The sequence below is a fragment of the Ceratotherium simum genome, chromosome 9, assembly GCF_057802395.1.
Source record: "Ceratotherium simum simum isolate JZ-2026a chromosome 9, ASM5780239v1, whole genome shotgun sequence".
Classification (NCBI taxonomy): Eukaryota; Metazoa; Chordata; class Mammalia; order Perissodactyla; family Rhinocerotidae; genus Ceratotherium; species Ceratotherium simum.
This window is the reverse complement of record NC_141908.1, coordinates 79,880,681-79,898,164: the sequence shown is the minus strand read 5'-3', so window position 1 is coordinate 79,898,164 and position 17,484 is coordinate 79,880,681.

Below are 17,484 nucleotides of genomic sequence, written 5' to 3'. Positions count from 1 at the left end.
TCCCTCAGCGTTGCCACGGCGCCAGCCACAGCCCTCCAGCGTTATGCAAGGTTACGCACACGTGGTCTGCAGGATTCCCTCTATGCCACACAAATGTGGAGCTATTCAAAACCCATAACAATCCCTGCCCACCTGTGCTTTGATGAGTTAGAGGTCACTGGACAAACAATGGAGCAGGCTGTGCCTGGGGTCCCGGACTCCCCCGCCTCTTTGCTCATCTTGTTCACAGTCCACGTTGACCTCCTCCACCCCCATGAGGAACGTGGCAACCTCTCTTATCCCAAACTAATCATTGCAATTCTTGAAGGAAAACCTGTTTTAACAATTAACTCAACAAGCGTTGTGAGCCACGCACTGCTGCAGGATGCTGGGGATGCAGAAGTGAAGGCAGGGCTCCTGTGCCACGGAAGGTCCCTCGTGATGGGAAAGACAGGTCGACACAAGTGGAGATCCCTGCAGAGATGGGGATGGGAGAAGTCTGTGCAGGCCGCCCTCCTCTCACGCTCCCTCTCGGGGGAGAGCACAGGTTCTTCCAGACGCAGCTTCTGGATGCGGTTCCCCGAGGTGTGAGGGTGTGAGCATCTGGAGTGGTGACTTTGGCACTCTCCCCCAGACATACACCCCTCCTCAGCCCATGTGCCATAACTGACTCTGGGAATTTGCTGCTCAAAAAACCTTGAAATGTGGAGAGGATTATAACTGCAATAGGATGACAGGGAGAAGACTTGGAGACTTCAGCAGTCTGTGCCTGCACTCGTGCAGGTGAGCTGGTGGCGAGGCAGGATGTGGGGCGCTGGTCAGATAGGATCCCCGTATTGTAGAGCGGATTCGAGAACTTAGTGTGCATGCAGCGGAGGGAGGGAGAGAGCTGAGGGCAAGCCTGCCTGCGGCATGAAGAAAACCTGCCTGTGCTTTCCTGGTGTCAGGCAAAGAGCAGCGGGGTTCAAGGGGAGGGACATGAAGACAGGGCGACGGCAGTGGTATAGGCAGGGCGAAAAAACAACTGGACGCTGGCAGCAGCAGAAAGACGTTATGACCCAGGGCCAAGAGGACAGGGAGAAACGGGTGCCTAAGCCCACTGAGAGGAGGAGCCTTGGAGGAGGGGCACCCAGTGGGTGCTGTGCTCGCCGAGAGAGAGAGAGAGATCCCACTCCCGACAGGGACTGGGGGTCAGGAGGGCGGGGGAGGGCGGGAGAGAGAATCTCCACCTCCCTCCTCCTCCCGGGCCAGAATCCAGCCCTTCCCCTGCAGGGGAGCCCCGAAGACAGAGTCCACGGGGACCAGCCTCAGTCAAGAGGACAGAGACTGCCCAATGGCAAAGCCAGCACCCTTGGTCAGTGATACTAACAAAGGGGCCCAGTAACAGAGAGACACTGCAAAACTTGGTAAAAGCAGCGTTAATTTCAGTCACACGTGGACCACTGCTATTGTGCCTCATCAACACCGTCAGCTCAATAACAATTGTAAACGTCATTAAATATCAGAACGTCACCTGTTTTATTGCGTCCACTAAACTATTTCAGTGCAGGACTAACATCTATGGCTATTACATAGCCATATATGTTATATCTGCAGGATAGAGCATTTGCTTTTATATACAGTAAAGCTTTTGGCCCACAAATTCGACAAATGAGGAGGAACATTGGTAAGGAATTCTTAGTCCTGCTAGGTAAATGGTGTAATCCAGAAGTGCACCAGGATCCTCCTCCCCTTCCGGGAAACAGCGTTCTCTAGCTAACATACAGGGGTAGCAGTGATCTGCTTTTACTGTCACTTTTGTGTAAGTCCTCTTTGGAATGGACCTTCTGCTCATGGAGCTGCTAACAGCACGTCCAAGGCCCCATAATCTCCTGAGCTTAGAGCCGATGTTCCCTGTGTGGGTGGACACACACTGTGGGAGGTCAGAAAGAGGAGGGCTAGAACATGCCCTCAGCTCACCCCCTTACTCACGCCCATACGCCCAGCAGCCTCCGTGTAACTACAGAACAGACAGTGCTCACTTGGGCGAACTTCCTAATGAGGAGCTAGGGCACTTTTAGAAGGGAACTGCAATATAGCAATGACAAAGGATGACATCTCAGTTACCTTGGACTTTCTCTTGATTCTCAAGGAAGCTACCTTTTAAAAACTCTCAGCCACTAGATCCTAAATCGTGAACAACATCCCAGGTCTGAGACCACAGTTTCTGTCCCGAGTTGTGCCCTGGGGTTATCCTTATGGTTTTGTTGTATTGCTGTCTAGTTTGTGCCTTGGGGGGAAGGATCCTATTCTGGGGTCAGTCTTAATTCCTTTTCAACATTCCCATACACTACCGGCTTACTGGCCACTTTGTGCTTGACAGATTACAGCGAGCTCACCTCGCATGGACAAACCTGGATTTTTCCTCTGAGGGTGAAGTCTACATCCATGCAGAGGGGAAAAGGAGAACATTTACCCCATTAATTAGCATGGCACCTGTCTTGACCTGTGAATCAACGGATCCCAATTATCATGGTGAGCAACTTTTGTTTTTGCTGTTCTGCATGGGAGACCTGGATATGTCTCCAGAGAACCCTCCACCAGCTTTGGATGACGACTCGGTGTTTCAAGGAGAGCTTCTGGCTTTATTTAAATCAGCAGTTCCCTCCCCTGAGGAGGGGATGGCCAAGCTCCAGGTGCAGCAGAAGCAGCGGCAGCCTGAGATGTAGGCTTGCAGTCAGGACTGGCGACCCAATTTGTAGGCCCAGTGGAAAATAAAAATGAGAGGCCCCTTTTATAAAAATTATTAAGAATTTCAAGATGGCAACAGCAGAGCATTAAACTAAGAGTGGGGCCTGTCTGAGCCGGGGTTCCTGGGAGAATGCACCGGTGGCACGCCCATGAAGCCAACCCTGCTTGGAGTCTCCAGGCTTCTGCATCCCGGCGCATGAAAAGAAGAGACCCAAAGAGCAGACGCCGAGTGAGTGCCCGGCCGAGCTGATGAGACTCTTGAACCCAGCGGAGCCAGGAATGCAGAGCAGCGCTAACCCAGTCATTGGGCCAGAATGTGTTGGCTTAAAAGGCGTCAGGAGATCTCCAGGTCCTCAGAGCAGCAGCCTTTGAGATCCTTCCCTGGCTGCCAGGTCCTCAGGCTTCTAAACCCCTTTTCTGCCCCAGCCCAGCTGTGCCCAGTGGATTCTCTGTTACCTTAGACGCTCAGGCTGCCTCCCATGCCCGCGTGCTCTCAGCCAACATTCTGCTTGCTGGTGACCTGTCCAGCACAGGTGCTTCCTGGGAAGGTCGCCTGGTGACCTGAGCAGGTGGCTCTGGGGCTTCCCGATCAGGTGGCCAGGAAGAATGTATGCCACATCTCATCCTTTGGCTGTTTGGTTCCACAGCACTCCTCCTGGCTGCATATAGTATACAGAGCACATAAAAGGTGCCCAGTGGTGCGTGTGAGGAGGGAGCAGAGGGCCTTACCCGTCAGCTTAGGCAGCCTGCTGATAAAAAAAGCGGGCACTTGGTCCTCGGTTGGGCCGTGCTTGAGCCGTGTGAGAGCAGAGGAGGACAGGAGTCCGCGGTCTCAGAGAGCTTCACATAATTAACTGGATTCAACACAGGCGACGGGCAATCCGGGGCGCTTCATTTAGCTCCTGCTTCCAAGCTGTAGACTGAAGCCTCAGACTGTTGTGTCCATCACGTGCACAGAATCAGTGGGTTCCTTTTCACCTCTGGAAATGAAAAGTACCTTTTAAATTTGCAGGGAGAGTGAAGTAAATTTCTTTTTAATGACAGTTCTTTTCTCAAGAGTCAAATAGCGTTATCAGAAAGCTATTTTCAAAGCCTAATTTTGGCTACACTCTTCTTCCCATTATAAATAAGACTCTCTTTTGATTATAAGCTTGATTTTCAGTCTATGAGAAGTGGTAATTTTACTACAAAGTTTTTCTTTGACCTGAAATTCCATTTTTCTACCTCCCAGGTAAGCTGCCGGCTTCTTCTTAGTCTAAGAAGTCTCCCTGAGGAAACTGGGATAAGCCCCACCTCTGGGGACTCCAGTGGAAATTGATTTAATTGTCACAAGCCTCCCACACTAAGTACTTGAAAACTTTGGAGGATAAAGGAAGGAGACCCTTCTAAGTCATCATTTGCAGCTCTGCTACTAACATTTGAGGAAATTTTTTTTTTTTTTTTTTAATTCTAAAGCCTCTCAGTCCTGATGGTTTTTCTTTTTAAAGGCAGGAAACATCCTGTAGGATTCTTCTGTTCACTGGAGCTTCTTATCTGGCTTAAAAACTCTTCTAGATTAATGCACAGAAGGCAAATGTGATACGTTAGCAAAACAGAGCTCTCAGAACCGTCACTCGGGCTCCCCGCCATCCAGGCCGCTCTGCCGCCATTTGTGACATGTCCAGTTGAGCTTCGTGTTGGAACGTGTGGGGGGGTGAGGGCTTCCGACACTCTTTTACTCTGAAGACCTGGGAAAGTATTTTTAAGTTGACCATCCTATCAAGCCTCTCTTCGTGCTTAAGCAAAATATCCACCAACCTTGCTGAGGAACGTTTTTCAATCCACTTCAACTGCTCTTCCTCAAGCCAGTCAGGAGAATGGACTAAAGCTGCGAGATGGACCTAATTTAACCCTTGATGGGTATGAAGGACCTGAACCTGTAGTCGCAGGCACACTGTCAACACGCCAGGACAGAGGGACCGTGCAGTGGGAGCGTGGAGTGGAACCAATTTCAGGATTAGACATCAAACATTTGCATTGATGCTTCTCAATTGCCAATTACAGCTGCTTGTGCAGTGCCCCCAAGCACTGTGGGGCGCCTTGATGAATAAACACTCAGGACTAATTGGGAAATGTATTTCTGGAGTGCCATGCTGCACTCCTCCACAGCTCCTTTATTCTGCTGTCCTGGCATCCTGCCCACCAGTGGAGCCGGCTTCCCTTTGAATAAGGCTTAGCCTCGATAGGCTGGCGCTTTCCCGCCTCTGCCCACCTCAACAACACAACTGATGATTCAACCATTTCTCTACCCTTTGCTGCCTTCTGGGCCTTTTTTTAGTTCTTACCATTCAAAAAATCTGGCTGTTAGAAGCTCCAAAATTACTAGTTCTCTGAAAATATGCCTTCAAAGCTCACTTTGCATCCAGTTTATAAAAATGTTTCTCTTCAGCTCAGTTAGGAGTGGGGAAAAAATGGCAATGTAATTTCAAGCAGTTTTCTCATTTGTTTATCTTAAAGTGATAATTTAAGCAAATTAAAGTTAATGCAAAGTACACGCATTGTGTACACACATGCACATACAACATGATGCACACACAACATATAAGCTAGATGTCAGAGCTAACAACGACCAGTTCTAGATACTGTGATTAAAGTGATTTTTTCTGTATTTCCTAATTTTTTTTTTTTTTTTTTTTTTTTTGTGAGGAGATCAGCCCTGTGCTAACATCTGCCAATCCTCCTGTTTTTTTGCTGAGGAAGACTAGCCCTGGGCTAACATCTGTGCCCATCTTCCTCCACTTTATATGGGACGCCGCCACAGCATGGCTTGCCAAGCAGTGCGTCAGTGCGCGCCCGGGATCCGAACCAGCGAACCCCGGGCCGCCGCAGCAGAGCGCGCGCACTTAACCGCTTGCGCCACCGGGCCGGCCCCTGTATTTCCTAATTTTTTATGTTGATCATGTATCACTAATATGATCAGAAAAATACATGTAAAATGACACTAAATACTGTTTTCTTTACATAGGATCATTTTTCTAGATAAAGAGATTATCATGGAAACAAGAAGTGTTAATATACTTGTTATTTTGAGTGGGGGTGAATGAAGAGATGTAGAGAGGAGAGAAAATAAATTCTTATTTCCGTTTCTAGAAGTGTCTTCCAACTTGCTTTAGGACTTCCCAGGTGTTGTCTGTTTCAACCCCCTCTTCAGGGGGCACCCAAATGACTAATGTTGTAAAACTCTGAAAGTCAATGCTGCTCTCAAACAAGACCTGTGAATCGGGATCCTTCATTTACTCGGGAACCATGAGGCTGTAGCAGGAGGAGAGAGAGGTGTACGGGTAAAAACAACGTCAAAGTTTAACTTTATCATAAAGGAACATGTAACTATGCTGGACAGAAACTTTTTCCAAAGGGAATTAAAATTTTCCTCCTGTCTGAATAATTTACGGTTTGTAAGCAATCACAGAAGTCTTTGCCGAGTTTCACTACAGGGTCGCCTGCTAGAGGCAACAGGTACATTAGGTGCTGGGAAAATCACCAAAGTGAAATTTCTCCTTCAAAGGAGTGATGCCAAGTCCCAACCAACGGGCGCAGCTTCCTGATTATCTATACTGAATCATCTCCTGGGGTTTCTAAAGCAACTCTAAGTCCTGCCAGATGTGACATGTGTGTCTGGGAAATGGGTTGAGATCCAATCAGTATCATGACCCAGTGGTACAGTTGGGTCCAACATTTACTGAGCACTAAATATATTTAAAGCATTTTAATGGGTATTATAAGGGACAGCAAAATACCGTTCCTTCCCTCAAAATGTGAAAAGTATGAAATAGTATAGACTGTCACATGCTTTAATGACATTACTACATCAGAACATAATTCTAAGCAAGTGCACCTATAGAAAATCATTCACAGAAAGAAGAGTCATCCTAATAACAGATGAACATTTTGGAAATGTCACAGAACAGAGGAAGGAGATAACCTTTACTGAGGAGCTATCATGTGCTCCACACTGTGGGAGGGGTTCCATACTGCATTTTCACCGGCAATAACCCTGGGCTGTGGGCGCACTGCCGTTGTGCCCACTGGGCAGAGGAGGAAGCTGGGGCTCAGGAATGCAGGCGAATTTCAGAAAAGGATCTGTGACAAATGTCTGTGATTCTCCCATGTCTCTTCTCCTCTCAACCGGAGGAGAAAGGGGCTCTTCCTTCCTCCGGCAGTCCAGGGTCTTCTGTGTCACAGAACTTGGGGACGGGGAGTAAGGAGGCCAAGTTACTCTACAAAATACAGAGCTGAGTCAAAGAGAAGACTAGAAAATCTGTGTGGACTGAAATGAAGAAAGGGTTCTGAGCAATTTGCTGTGGGAAAAGAAACCTCATGATAGAAATATTGAAAGGGAATGAGAGGAAAAGACAGATGGTAAACAAGTTCTGATAGTTAGTAAGAATGTATTTTCCCCTTAACTCTCCCTAGTTAAGAGAGTGCACAGTAAAGGTTTAATTGTGTTTCAATGACTGAATGCTGGAATGCTGTGTCTGGGATTGTGGCACCATGCCGACCTGAGGCCTGTAGGACGTAGGGATTTACATTTGCTAGACACATTGATGGTAAGTGACAGAACTGGGCTTCGAACCTTTTACAGTAAGAGAAAACTCTGGGGAGGATGCCTGCGGAGAGATGCTTGAATTGGGGATGGGAGAAGGAGCGTCCATAAGTCTGTCTCCGCCGTCTACCGCCTTCTCCTTGGCATGGCACAACAGCTGTTCTGCAGACTAGAGCAAACGGAACACTGATATGGCACACACTTTTCAGGCACAAAAGATGGGGTTAAAACTGTGGCAAGGCAATTTCAGGAGACAGATAAAAATATCTCAATCATCCAAAATGACAGAGATGTCCTTATCATGTCAGGATGTGAAAAGCGATGCCACTCTTCCGCTGTAATGGACCTCACCATTTTTCAAGGATTCATTTAGCAATATTAGGTTGGAAATCCATTTAGTTTTGAGTCAGTGGGACCACACAGACACAATTACAAATATCAGTTTTCATTATTGCATTCGCAGATTTCGGTGGCATATTTACATCCTATCTGCATGGCAACTTGATGAACAGCTCCGGCAAATTGGATTGGAATGCCGAGGAACAGATCTTCCTGTGGATTTGTACAGGCAGCACCGGCGTCAGGGCCCAGCGGCTCTCAGAGGCCCTCGATTCTTGCTGCCCTCCTTCGGTGTTCTACTTGACAGCAAAGAATGCTGACAGCCCAGCTGAATTTCCTATGCTCTGATTTCCTATCAGAACAAAAGATGACAAATGAGGTTTTCACTCCTGTTGATGAGCACATCACGAACATGACATAATGGTGTAATTTTTCGCCTGAAGACAAGGAAAATATGTATTGGAAATCACTGTGTTTCATGTTTTTGTTCCCTTTCCACCTTCATCTGACCACGGCTGTCACTCAGAACTCTAAAGAGGAGCAGAAATGGCTGCTGCTGTTGAGTGGCTGCCTCGGTGTGTGTGCACGACAAGGTCACACTTGTCAGTGCCCAGCACATGCTTTTCTCGTGGAGAGGGGTTATCCCAGAAACATTTTATAGGCTGTTAACTGGCATCCCTGAAATTGGATGTGACACCCCAAATAACATCTCTTGGGAAGGAGGCTTGACAGACACCCGTCTAGAGCAATAACTACTTCTCTTTATGCACTCCATAAAACAGTGCTTAAGCAGTACATGAGTTCTCCTCAATCTTTGCAATATTGCCCTTGACCCACTGCTCTGACAGGGAGCCCAGACTGACCTACAGCATTAAGTTATTTAGGTGGAAGTTATTGGCAAAGTGAGCATCAAGGTGAAGAGTTTTATTTTGTTTTTCGATCTTGTAAAGGATCATTCAGCATCACCCGCTGAAGCACTGCTCAGCCTGGGCTCCCATTCAGTTTCAGCTTGAAGGACTCACTGCGCAGGGAGGGCCCAGCCTTCACGTCCCAGGGTGGGGCAGGATTCCCAGAGAACTGTCGCTCCCGCAGCCCAGGGCCGGTTTGATGGAAGTTCTGGGACGTGTCTGCAGGGTTTCTGCACTGCAGTCAGAAAGTTTGCTGTCAGGGTGCTTGGTAGAATTCTATCTTAAACAAGATTCTAAGGTCAGTAGGGGAGGCCAAAAGTGCTCATAATCCAAATTCCCATTCAAACATGGGCATTCTTCCCTTTCATTGGTAGAGGCCACCATTCCCTTGATTTAGTAGAAGATGATTCTGTGAACTTGTATTTTGCTGGCTGCAGTTTTATGCTCTGAGGGACACACAGAAACTAAGACTGTCTCGTCTCACACTCAGATCACACACCCGTGAGTAGAAAGGGCTTCACTCTATTGCACAATTAAAATGGTTTTCACGCCTTCTCTCCAGGCTTTGCACAAACATTTGAGCTCTTAGCGTTAAAAACGTGAATGATGTGACCTCACAGGTACCTAGTGGAAAACCTTGAAAGGCTTAGAAGAGTGATTTAGAGAAAAATCAAGGGTTTTAGGTTCACTAAAAGAGTAATTTTCTCCATGTTCACATCCTCTCCTGCTTAAAGGTTTGCTGGAAAAATTTCTTTTTTTGATAAACCAGGCTACCATTGGATAGTCTTTTTGCAGATTCTGCAGCCCAACCTATAGGCCACTTTTATAAGAACATAAGACTTACGATTTCCCCATGGTAGACAGAATGTATCAGTGGCCTTATTTTTCATGCCTCCCTGTATCCATACCCTTTGGAAGTGCCCAGCCACACTGACTCTGGGCCAGGCCATGTCACTTGTTTTGGCCAATGGGACAATAGCAAATGACACAAGAGAATCTTGAAAAAGCTCTTGGCTTTTCTGCTCTCTCTCTTTATCCATTGCCATCACCATGAGAATATGACCAGGCCAGCCTGCTGGAGGAATATGAAAGGCACATGGAGGAGAGCCCGGCCAACAGCCAGCACACCTGCAGCTGAGTTCGGGTGGGTAAGCCCCCAGGTGACTGCCAGCTGAGATCTGAACACCCCCTGCCACCCCAGCCTAAGTCACCAGCCTGTGAACACCAGCCAGTGAATGCTTACTGCTCTACCAAGTTTTGTGGTTGTGACTTGGCGTTTTTGTGGGCAATGGATCCCTGAGCTTCGCCACATCTCAGTGTTGGTTTGGGTACAAATGAGATCAAGAAGTGTTTCGTGGAAAAGAATCACATCGAATAGAAGAATTATATAGCAAAAGAAGAGCTTTAGAGACTATCTGCTTAATAGTTTTCAAATCTTTTTAAAGCAGGAAAAAAGCGAAAGTAGATCTGGACAAACAATATGTAAAATGGACTAAAAATGGTTAAGCTGTATGCATGGAAGGGTCAACAATGGAGCCTACTCCTCCTTCTCACCTGTCAGCCACCCAGAGGCACCTCCACAGTGTCAGGGGACTCTGAGGGCAGAGTCTGGAAGCCACCTCTCATTTTACAGACAAGGAGACCAAGACCCTGAAGGATTGAAGCAAGTTGGTAAGGGTCACAAGGCAAATCAGTGGGAGAGCTAGGCCCAGAAACTGGACCTCTTTATGGGGCATGCGAGTTATTAGAGGCCCAGGATAACTCCCCAGGTGAACATCTCCTGGTGATCTACCTGCAGTAAATTTCTACTTATCACCTCCCAAAGACTCTACACCTGGGACCCATACTTTACACCTTTCCAGACCCCATTGGTTGGCCACATAACACCTGTCCAGACACTATTTGGCAACAGGCAATAAATAAACAAGAAAAACCACCTTACTATTACCGGAAATGATCTTGAAGTGTATAAACCACACACAGCTACACTAATTCCAATGTTATGGTCTCATTCTTCCTTAGAAGTTTTCTTTTCCCTCAATTCACCTTACTTTCCTGTGGCCATAGCTCTCCGGTCAGCTCCCCTACATAATCCTTCCCCTCATTTTCTCCCTGGCTTTTCCACTTTCTCCTTGAAGACTTGGACAAGTCCTCCTGCTGTTTTGTCCAGCTTCCCCAGAATATTCTCATTTCTCATAGTGCTGCCTGTTTGGTCTCCCTGCTTCCACTATTAGCACAGTTCTACTTTACCCATCCTCCTCTCTGTACAAATATTGGCATAGCTAAAGCCCATGTTTAAAACTTTAATAATTTCCCCATAGAAAAAGATGTTATAATCCCTAACCTACATAGAATGTACCCTTTTGCTCATTCCTTCCTTTCTTTAAAGATCCGTTAAGGATCCAAATTGTTTATTAATTTAGAAAACCTCTTTTTTAAATATAGTAACCATGTCAGACGTTGCCTCCCAGAGTATCTCATAGTTCTAGAATTGGAAGGTCAATTTAGCCACATAGTCTGCATAAATTGTTTTCTCTCATTACCTTGGAAATCAATTAAAGAGTCAAAACAGTGGATTCTATCACCTTGAAGATAATTTTCATGTATGCTGGCATTTTCTAGAATCATCTTCAGGGTGCTTTTCTGTTTACTGAGTGTAAAAATCACAAAGGAAATGATTTACAATTGACTGCAAATTTCATGTAGGCAAAAGTTAAAAATTCTATAGAAGACACCTCAGAGAAAGGAGTTTTGAACCAATGATTTAAAAAGTTAAGATATTTTTCTCAGCCCCCCTCAAACTATTTCAGTATATCAGTTTAACAGACCTTTTGGAGAAGTCAGTATAGAATATATCTCCTAGAGGTTCTGAAGAGACTTGAATTAACCAAGTGGTTTAAGATTGAATAAAAATTAAGGTTTTGTGGAAACCTGTTCTGCATACTGATATATTTCGGCATTGTCATTTCTTTCTTGCCTTTAGATAAAGAAAGATGTTGTTATTTGTTCTATTCTTAGGTATGTGTTTTTTCATTTCTATTTAAGTTTTCAGAAGATACATTCATTAGGAAATAGTCACTTATAACCATTTGTTCTGTATTTTCCACAGTTTCAACACAGATCATTTTTGACACTCAATAAATGCCTTTTATTAACAATTATATAAATATGTCCAACTAAAATGATCAGAATAACTATTTGAGGAGTACAAATCCAATTTCATACCATTTGTGACATTCTAAGTTTAAAGTCACCTTCCCAACCCCGAAGTGTGTGTGTGTGTTTGGGAGTGGGTGTGAGATGTGGGAAGGCATTTCGGGTTTAAGGTAGATTTGCTGTAAAAATCACCTCTTCATCTGCATACAAAAAGGCTAAGAAACTGCCATCACAATCTGAAGACAGGTATTGCTGTTCCACTTTATTATTAGTCATCATAACAATGCATCATCATTTTGCTTATTCTTGCCTTTATGGCCTACAGAGAGAGACATGAATAGGGTAGGAACACATCCACTTCTCCCTGAATATAGGCGAATGAATGATATTTACGCAACCACCTTCACCCCTACATGTCACTTTCCTGAACCTCTAAATTCTGGGTGTTCTCAGCAATGTACTAGCTAAAAGTTTACTTTTTTAAAGGAAAAGAATTAAGGCAGTTGTGTATCAAATCTTCCAGATGGTTGCCCAAAATTTGGTTAAGAAATATTAAAAAGAATATAAATATATTGTGCTGACATTAAGATTGGCTATATGGTTGGCTTTAATGATGTCAGTGATGTAAATTAGGATATCACGTAATTTGTCCTAATTACAATGATGTAATTGGTGGGGCAAAAAGGAAACTTTGACTGGGTTTGAAGATGGACCAACTATTACCTTGCCCTCTTTACTAATGGGAAGACACAGTCACCAAAATCCACATGCGCTTTTCCATTCTGCCCTCCACCATGTTGGGTCATTTACTTTCTTAGACACTGCAAAGCGTCAAGAGGTGTCCTCACAGAAGATGGTTATAAAGTCTCTCACAGGCTGCTCTACTCCCAGTCACTCTGAGAAATAGGCTTCCAGAAACCTAAACTTGGCCCACCTCCCTCCTTCGCTGTAAGATGAAGGGAACCATTTGAGTATAAATGACAACACTTTTGACCCTCTCTCCCAAATCAGGTTGATCACTCAGGGTAGGCAGCAATTCAGATGCATTCTCACTTCCTAAAACATATCCATGTATGGCTGGTGATCCTTGGCTCTCCTGTATCAGGGATAAAGATTTTAACACCAACCATCATTCAAGTTGCTGGTTAAAATATACACATTAACTAAAGCTTACTCTAAATAAATGTTTTTGAATAATTGAATTCCCAGTAAAATATAACCAGGTAATGAATCAGTCAGCGTAAATTCTTCATGGTTGTTAGTGCAGCGAGGATACTGGGTCCCTGAAGTTGGGGACTAGGAGATCACCCCAGGGTGAGGGTAGCGGTGAGGAAGGAGGGCACCCAACGGGAAGGAGGGGGACAAAATGAACCTTCCCTCCCAGACTTGCCCTTTGGAGTGGAATCAATCTCTTTGCTTTGAATGGGACAGGGACAAACAGGAGCCCTATGAGAAGGCATTTTTGTCCAGTGAGCACATGCAGGCCACTCTGTTTTGTATGATTTATAAGGAGATAATCTCATTTTTAATACGGCATTTTATTACAGAAGAGCTGTGCTCCCAGGGAGTTTGTTAATTGAGGTGTCACTGTGCTCCCGGTGGTTGTGAATCTCCACCCTCTGAGGAGAGCTATGACCTTTCAGAGAGACCCAGAGGTCACTGAGAACCAAGAGGGCGGGGGACGGAGAGGAAATCCGGCTGGGGGCAAAACAGAGAAGACATGAAGCAGGGAGGTTCTTCTGCTGGCCCGGACACAGCGCAAGGTCGTCTGAGTAAATTCACCACCTTCTAAGGTGACTCCTGGGAAAAGGAGACTCGGCGTTGGGATACCATTTACATTAAGACCAAACTCCAGTCTCAAGGAATTTAACATGCAATCAATACTACTGATAAGTGTTTGGAGCACTATATTTCTTTAGATAACACAGGAATCTTCTATTTACACTCAAAAAGAGCTATTTTATATCACCTACTGTATACCAAGTACTATGCCAGGCAGATCCTGAACTTCTAGATAGAGAGTCTGGAAACACAGTTAATTTATACGTGTAAGTTAATTTTGGCCGAGCATTTTCTTATGGGTGAGGCTGGACAACATGATGCATGTCCACGATAACACAACAAAATAGAATTCTCTGTCTCATTCCGTGGAAGATCTAGGCCCCTTCCGTTTCCTCTCAAATAGCTCTGAAAGTGTCTAAAAAGGTGTCTTATTTGTTTTCCTGATGTGAACAAGAATTTTTGGTGAATAATATTCTCCAAAATGATGTGGTTGCCGGATTTAGAAAATAAAAATACAGGACATCCATTTGAACTTGAGTTTCAGACAAATGGCAAATAATTTTTCAGTATAAGTATTTCCCACATACTTATGATGCCCTTTACCCGAAATTCTAATTTAACTGGGTGTCATATATTTTATCTGGCAATGCTACAGAAGGAACCAAAAAAGTGAGGAGAGTCAGCGAGTATGGTCTGTGCGCTTCCTTCAGTGGGGAATGCAGGGTCTCCAGCATTCTGAGGGCATCACAGACGGGGTGTCCGAGTGGCCTCAGGGAGAGAAGAAAGAGGCCGTGCAGGTGTGTGTCTGAGAGTTAGAGAGACAGATGGTTGAGAGGGAGGGGTTTAGGGAACGAGAAGCTCCGGAGACCCTGTGTGGGCTGTTGTGTGTGTCAAAGACTTGAAAAGGAGAAGAAAGGGGATTTTCCCATGTATTGCTGTAGATTATGAAGTGGATTCCCTTTAATGTTCCTTGAGAGAACAAGTAAAGATTAAAATTGCTTTTTAAATTACTTTCAGTTAACTGGATTGTGTCTCTTTCGATGACGCTGCACTAAGATTAAGGCATAAATCCTTAGGGATTTATTTGGGTTGCCAACAGTGTAGTTTTTCCTGTTTTCCTCCTCTCCAGTTCCTCGTGGTGGAATATGCCGCTGAGCTGCCTCCACGAGGCCAGAGGCCACCGCCGGGAAGCTGGGGGGCAGGTGCTGAGACCAGAGAGATGACCTGCCACCTTCCCCGGGTCTCACTTAGCCTGGTCTCTCCATCTCAGTTCTGTCAAAGCCCAGACGTCATGAGGGGAGTTCGAGCTTTCAATGTCTGACAGATTATTAATAAAAGACTCTCCCCGTGTGTGTGTGTATGTGTGTGAGTGTGTGCGCATATGTAGCCATTGGTTGCCTGCTTTTAACAAGGATCAGAATCAGTTAGCAATATTCTACATGACAGCCCATTAAAATAAGAGGAAAGAGGAAAATAAGAGGGGAGGAAGGCATGTCTGTGAGCTCAGAGCCCTTTAAATTACAAACCACACTGCCGCCCTCCCATGCCCCCATGTTTAGTTGGCATCCTGGTAAATGTTAACCAATGGCGTTCGTTGAAGTTGAGTCATCTGTTAATGATGGTCTTGCTTTTCCTTGAAGGTACCCTCTGACTTGTATATTGAACGATGTTTTGGCTTCTGTTTCTCTCCATGTTTTTCACTGTGGCACCTACTAAATTATCCAGGTGATTGAATCGATGGCTTTTGTTTCTGGTTTCTTTTCAGAGATTTGTGTTTTTTCCTGTTTCTACTCCTTATGGCAGTTTGCACCAATTTCTGAGAAGTAGTATTGTTCTCAGGCCGCAGTGAAAGTTCATTTTAACTGGTGATAATGAATTTGAGAAAAGTTTTTACATACTTCTGAGAATATATTGTACTGCTATTTTCTGATAGGTTTGTTATCTTTTAGTTTTCTTTTCCCAATGACTTTTTCCTTTTTTCCTTCTAAGAAATGTGAATTTGACATTTGCTGAAATTCCAGATACTAAACCGGAAATGCCAGATGCTCTTCCTGCCTTTCAATAAACCTCTCACTCTTGCCTTAGAAGTTAACAGGAAACAATTATTGTGACAGGGTAATTTGCAACCGTGATAGGACTTTGTGACTTGGCAAAGAATTTTCATCCACATGGGTAGGTGATTAGGAAGGAGGTTATTTCAGTTTCTGAATTCACACCCTCTTTGTAAACTCAAGTTTCAGTGGGAGAAGGTGATTCTTCCACTAACTTATCTAGTTTCTGAGAGCATTCTTAAACTGCATTTCTTTTTTTTCTTCGTCAGAGCCAGCATCTCATGGAGAAGAAATAGGTAGCCACATTCTGTGTCTTTTGACGGATGTCCAAAAGGCTGGTTTCTTCTGCAGTATCTCTACCGCAGGCCTATCTTCCTTTAAAGAAGAGAAATCTGCACCAATAAAAATTCTTTAGCATCTTATTTATCTTTGTGTCCCAAGAAGAGACACATAATGCTGTGGTTCTCCCAATCTGGCAATCATTGAATGTATGTTTGTGAAATCAAATTGAGTTCCTTTGCCTTCAGGCAAAGGACAATTGAATTAGTAAGTAAATAAACAAATATGCCTAAACGATGAAGATTAGGGTTTGGAAGTTTTCTACAGGTTGTCCCAGGCTCTTTCATCCACCACGGCCTGTATAATCTAGTATGAGTGAATGAAGGCAAAAAAAAAGGCTCATCAAATGTATGGATAACACAAAGCTGTGAGGAATATGGAAAATGACTATTTCAGGATTCTAAATGTTTTTGACAGGCAAGAGCAATAATGAGCTGACTAAAATGATCAGATTTAACAAGAATAAATAAAAGGTCTTGCACTTGGGCTCAAAAATTTAACTGTATGTAGGCAGCATAAGAGAGACCTAGCTTAGCAGCCTTTGACGTTTCGTCCCTAGGAAGTTCAATATGTTCCGGGTCTGTCCTGCAAAAAGTGACATCCAAGAATGAGCTGGGAATAAAAACTAACAGGAAAGCAAAAAGCAACAGTCAGAAGCTGGAAAGGTAACCAGGATACAATTGAAAGAACAGGTCAAGGTCAGCTACTCAGTACAAGGTCTGTGAATGACAACTTGGTGCCTGGCGCTCTCTTCCCTGGGATCTCTAAAGAGAGAGCCAGAGGCAAGAATTAAAGTACAAACCCAGGGTGTTGGGGGTGAAGGGAAACGGGAGGTAAGGTGAAGAAAGATGCAAATCAACACAACGTGATGATTTGCACGCTGGCCCTGCCTCACAAGCCATGAAGCAGCATAGCAGGCGTGTCTGTTTGGCAAACAGGGCTTCTCCGGAAGGGATGCAAGAAGGAAGAAAGGATGGGGAATTTATCTGCTCTTCCTTTCTCCTTTTTCATACTGGGCAACAGCCAAGGGAACTGCCCTCACTTTCAGGTTGCGTTCTCCAGCCCCTCGGTGGCCATGCATGAGACCAAATGCATCAATATGACTTTCATCCAAGATTGGAAGCAAAGGAGCAGCTCGGCTTGGGTGGGGCGCTGACCGAGAAAGAGAAAGATGAAGATGACCAAGGAAAGCTGAAAGACACACGGAGTTTTATGCAAAAGAGTACCCTTTTACCTGGTTTCCAGCATGTAGAAAACGGGCAGACAGGGCAACCAAGAGAAGCCACATTGAGCTAGAAAAAGAAAAATCAACAACGTGGTCTCCGAAAGAAGCTATTGCCATCGTAAGCCACACACGTGGCTGTGCTGGCTCTTCCGTCTCCATCACAGAAGGTGAAAGACCCAGTCTTATTTAGTCACTAACAATACAGCTCTTACAGTCTTGTTCTTTCAAAAGGCCTATAAAAATGTTTTAAGATCTCAAAAGATTTACTGTTTCCAAAATACAAAATTGGTAAATTGAAATTAATAAATGCTTACTTAAACATCTACAAAATGTTTAATTGTTTAATGTCAGCTTCATTATTTGTTATATTTAGTGTTCATAAAAATTTCATTA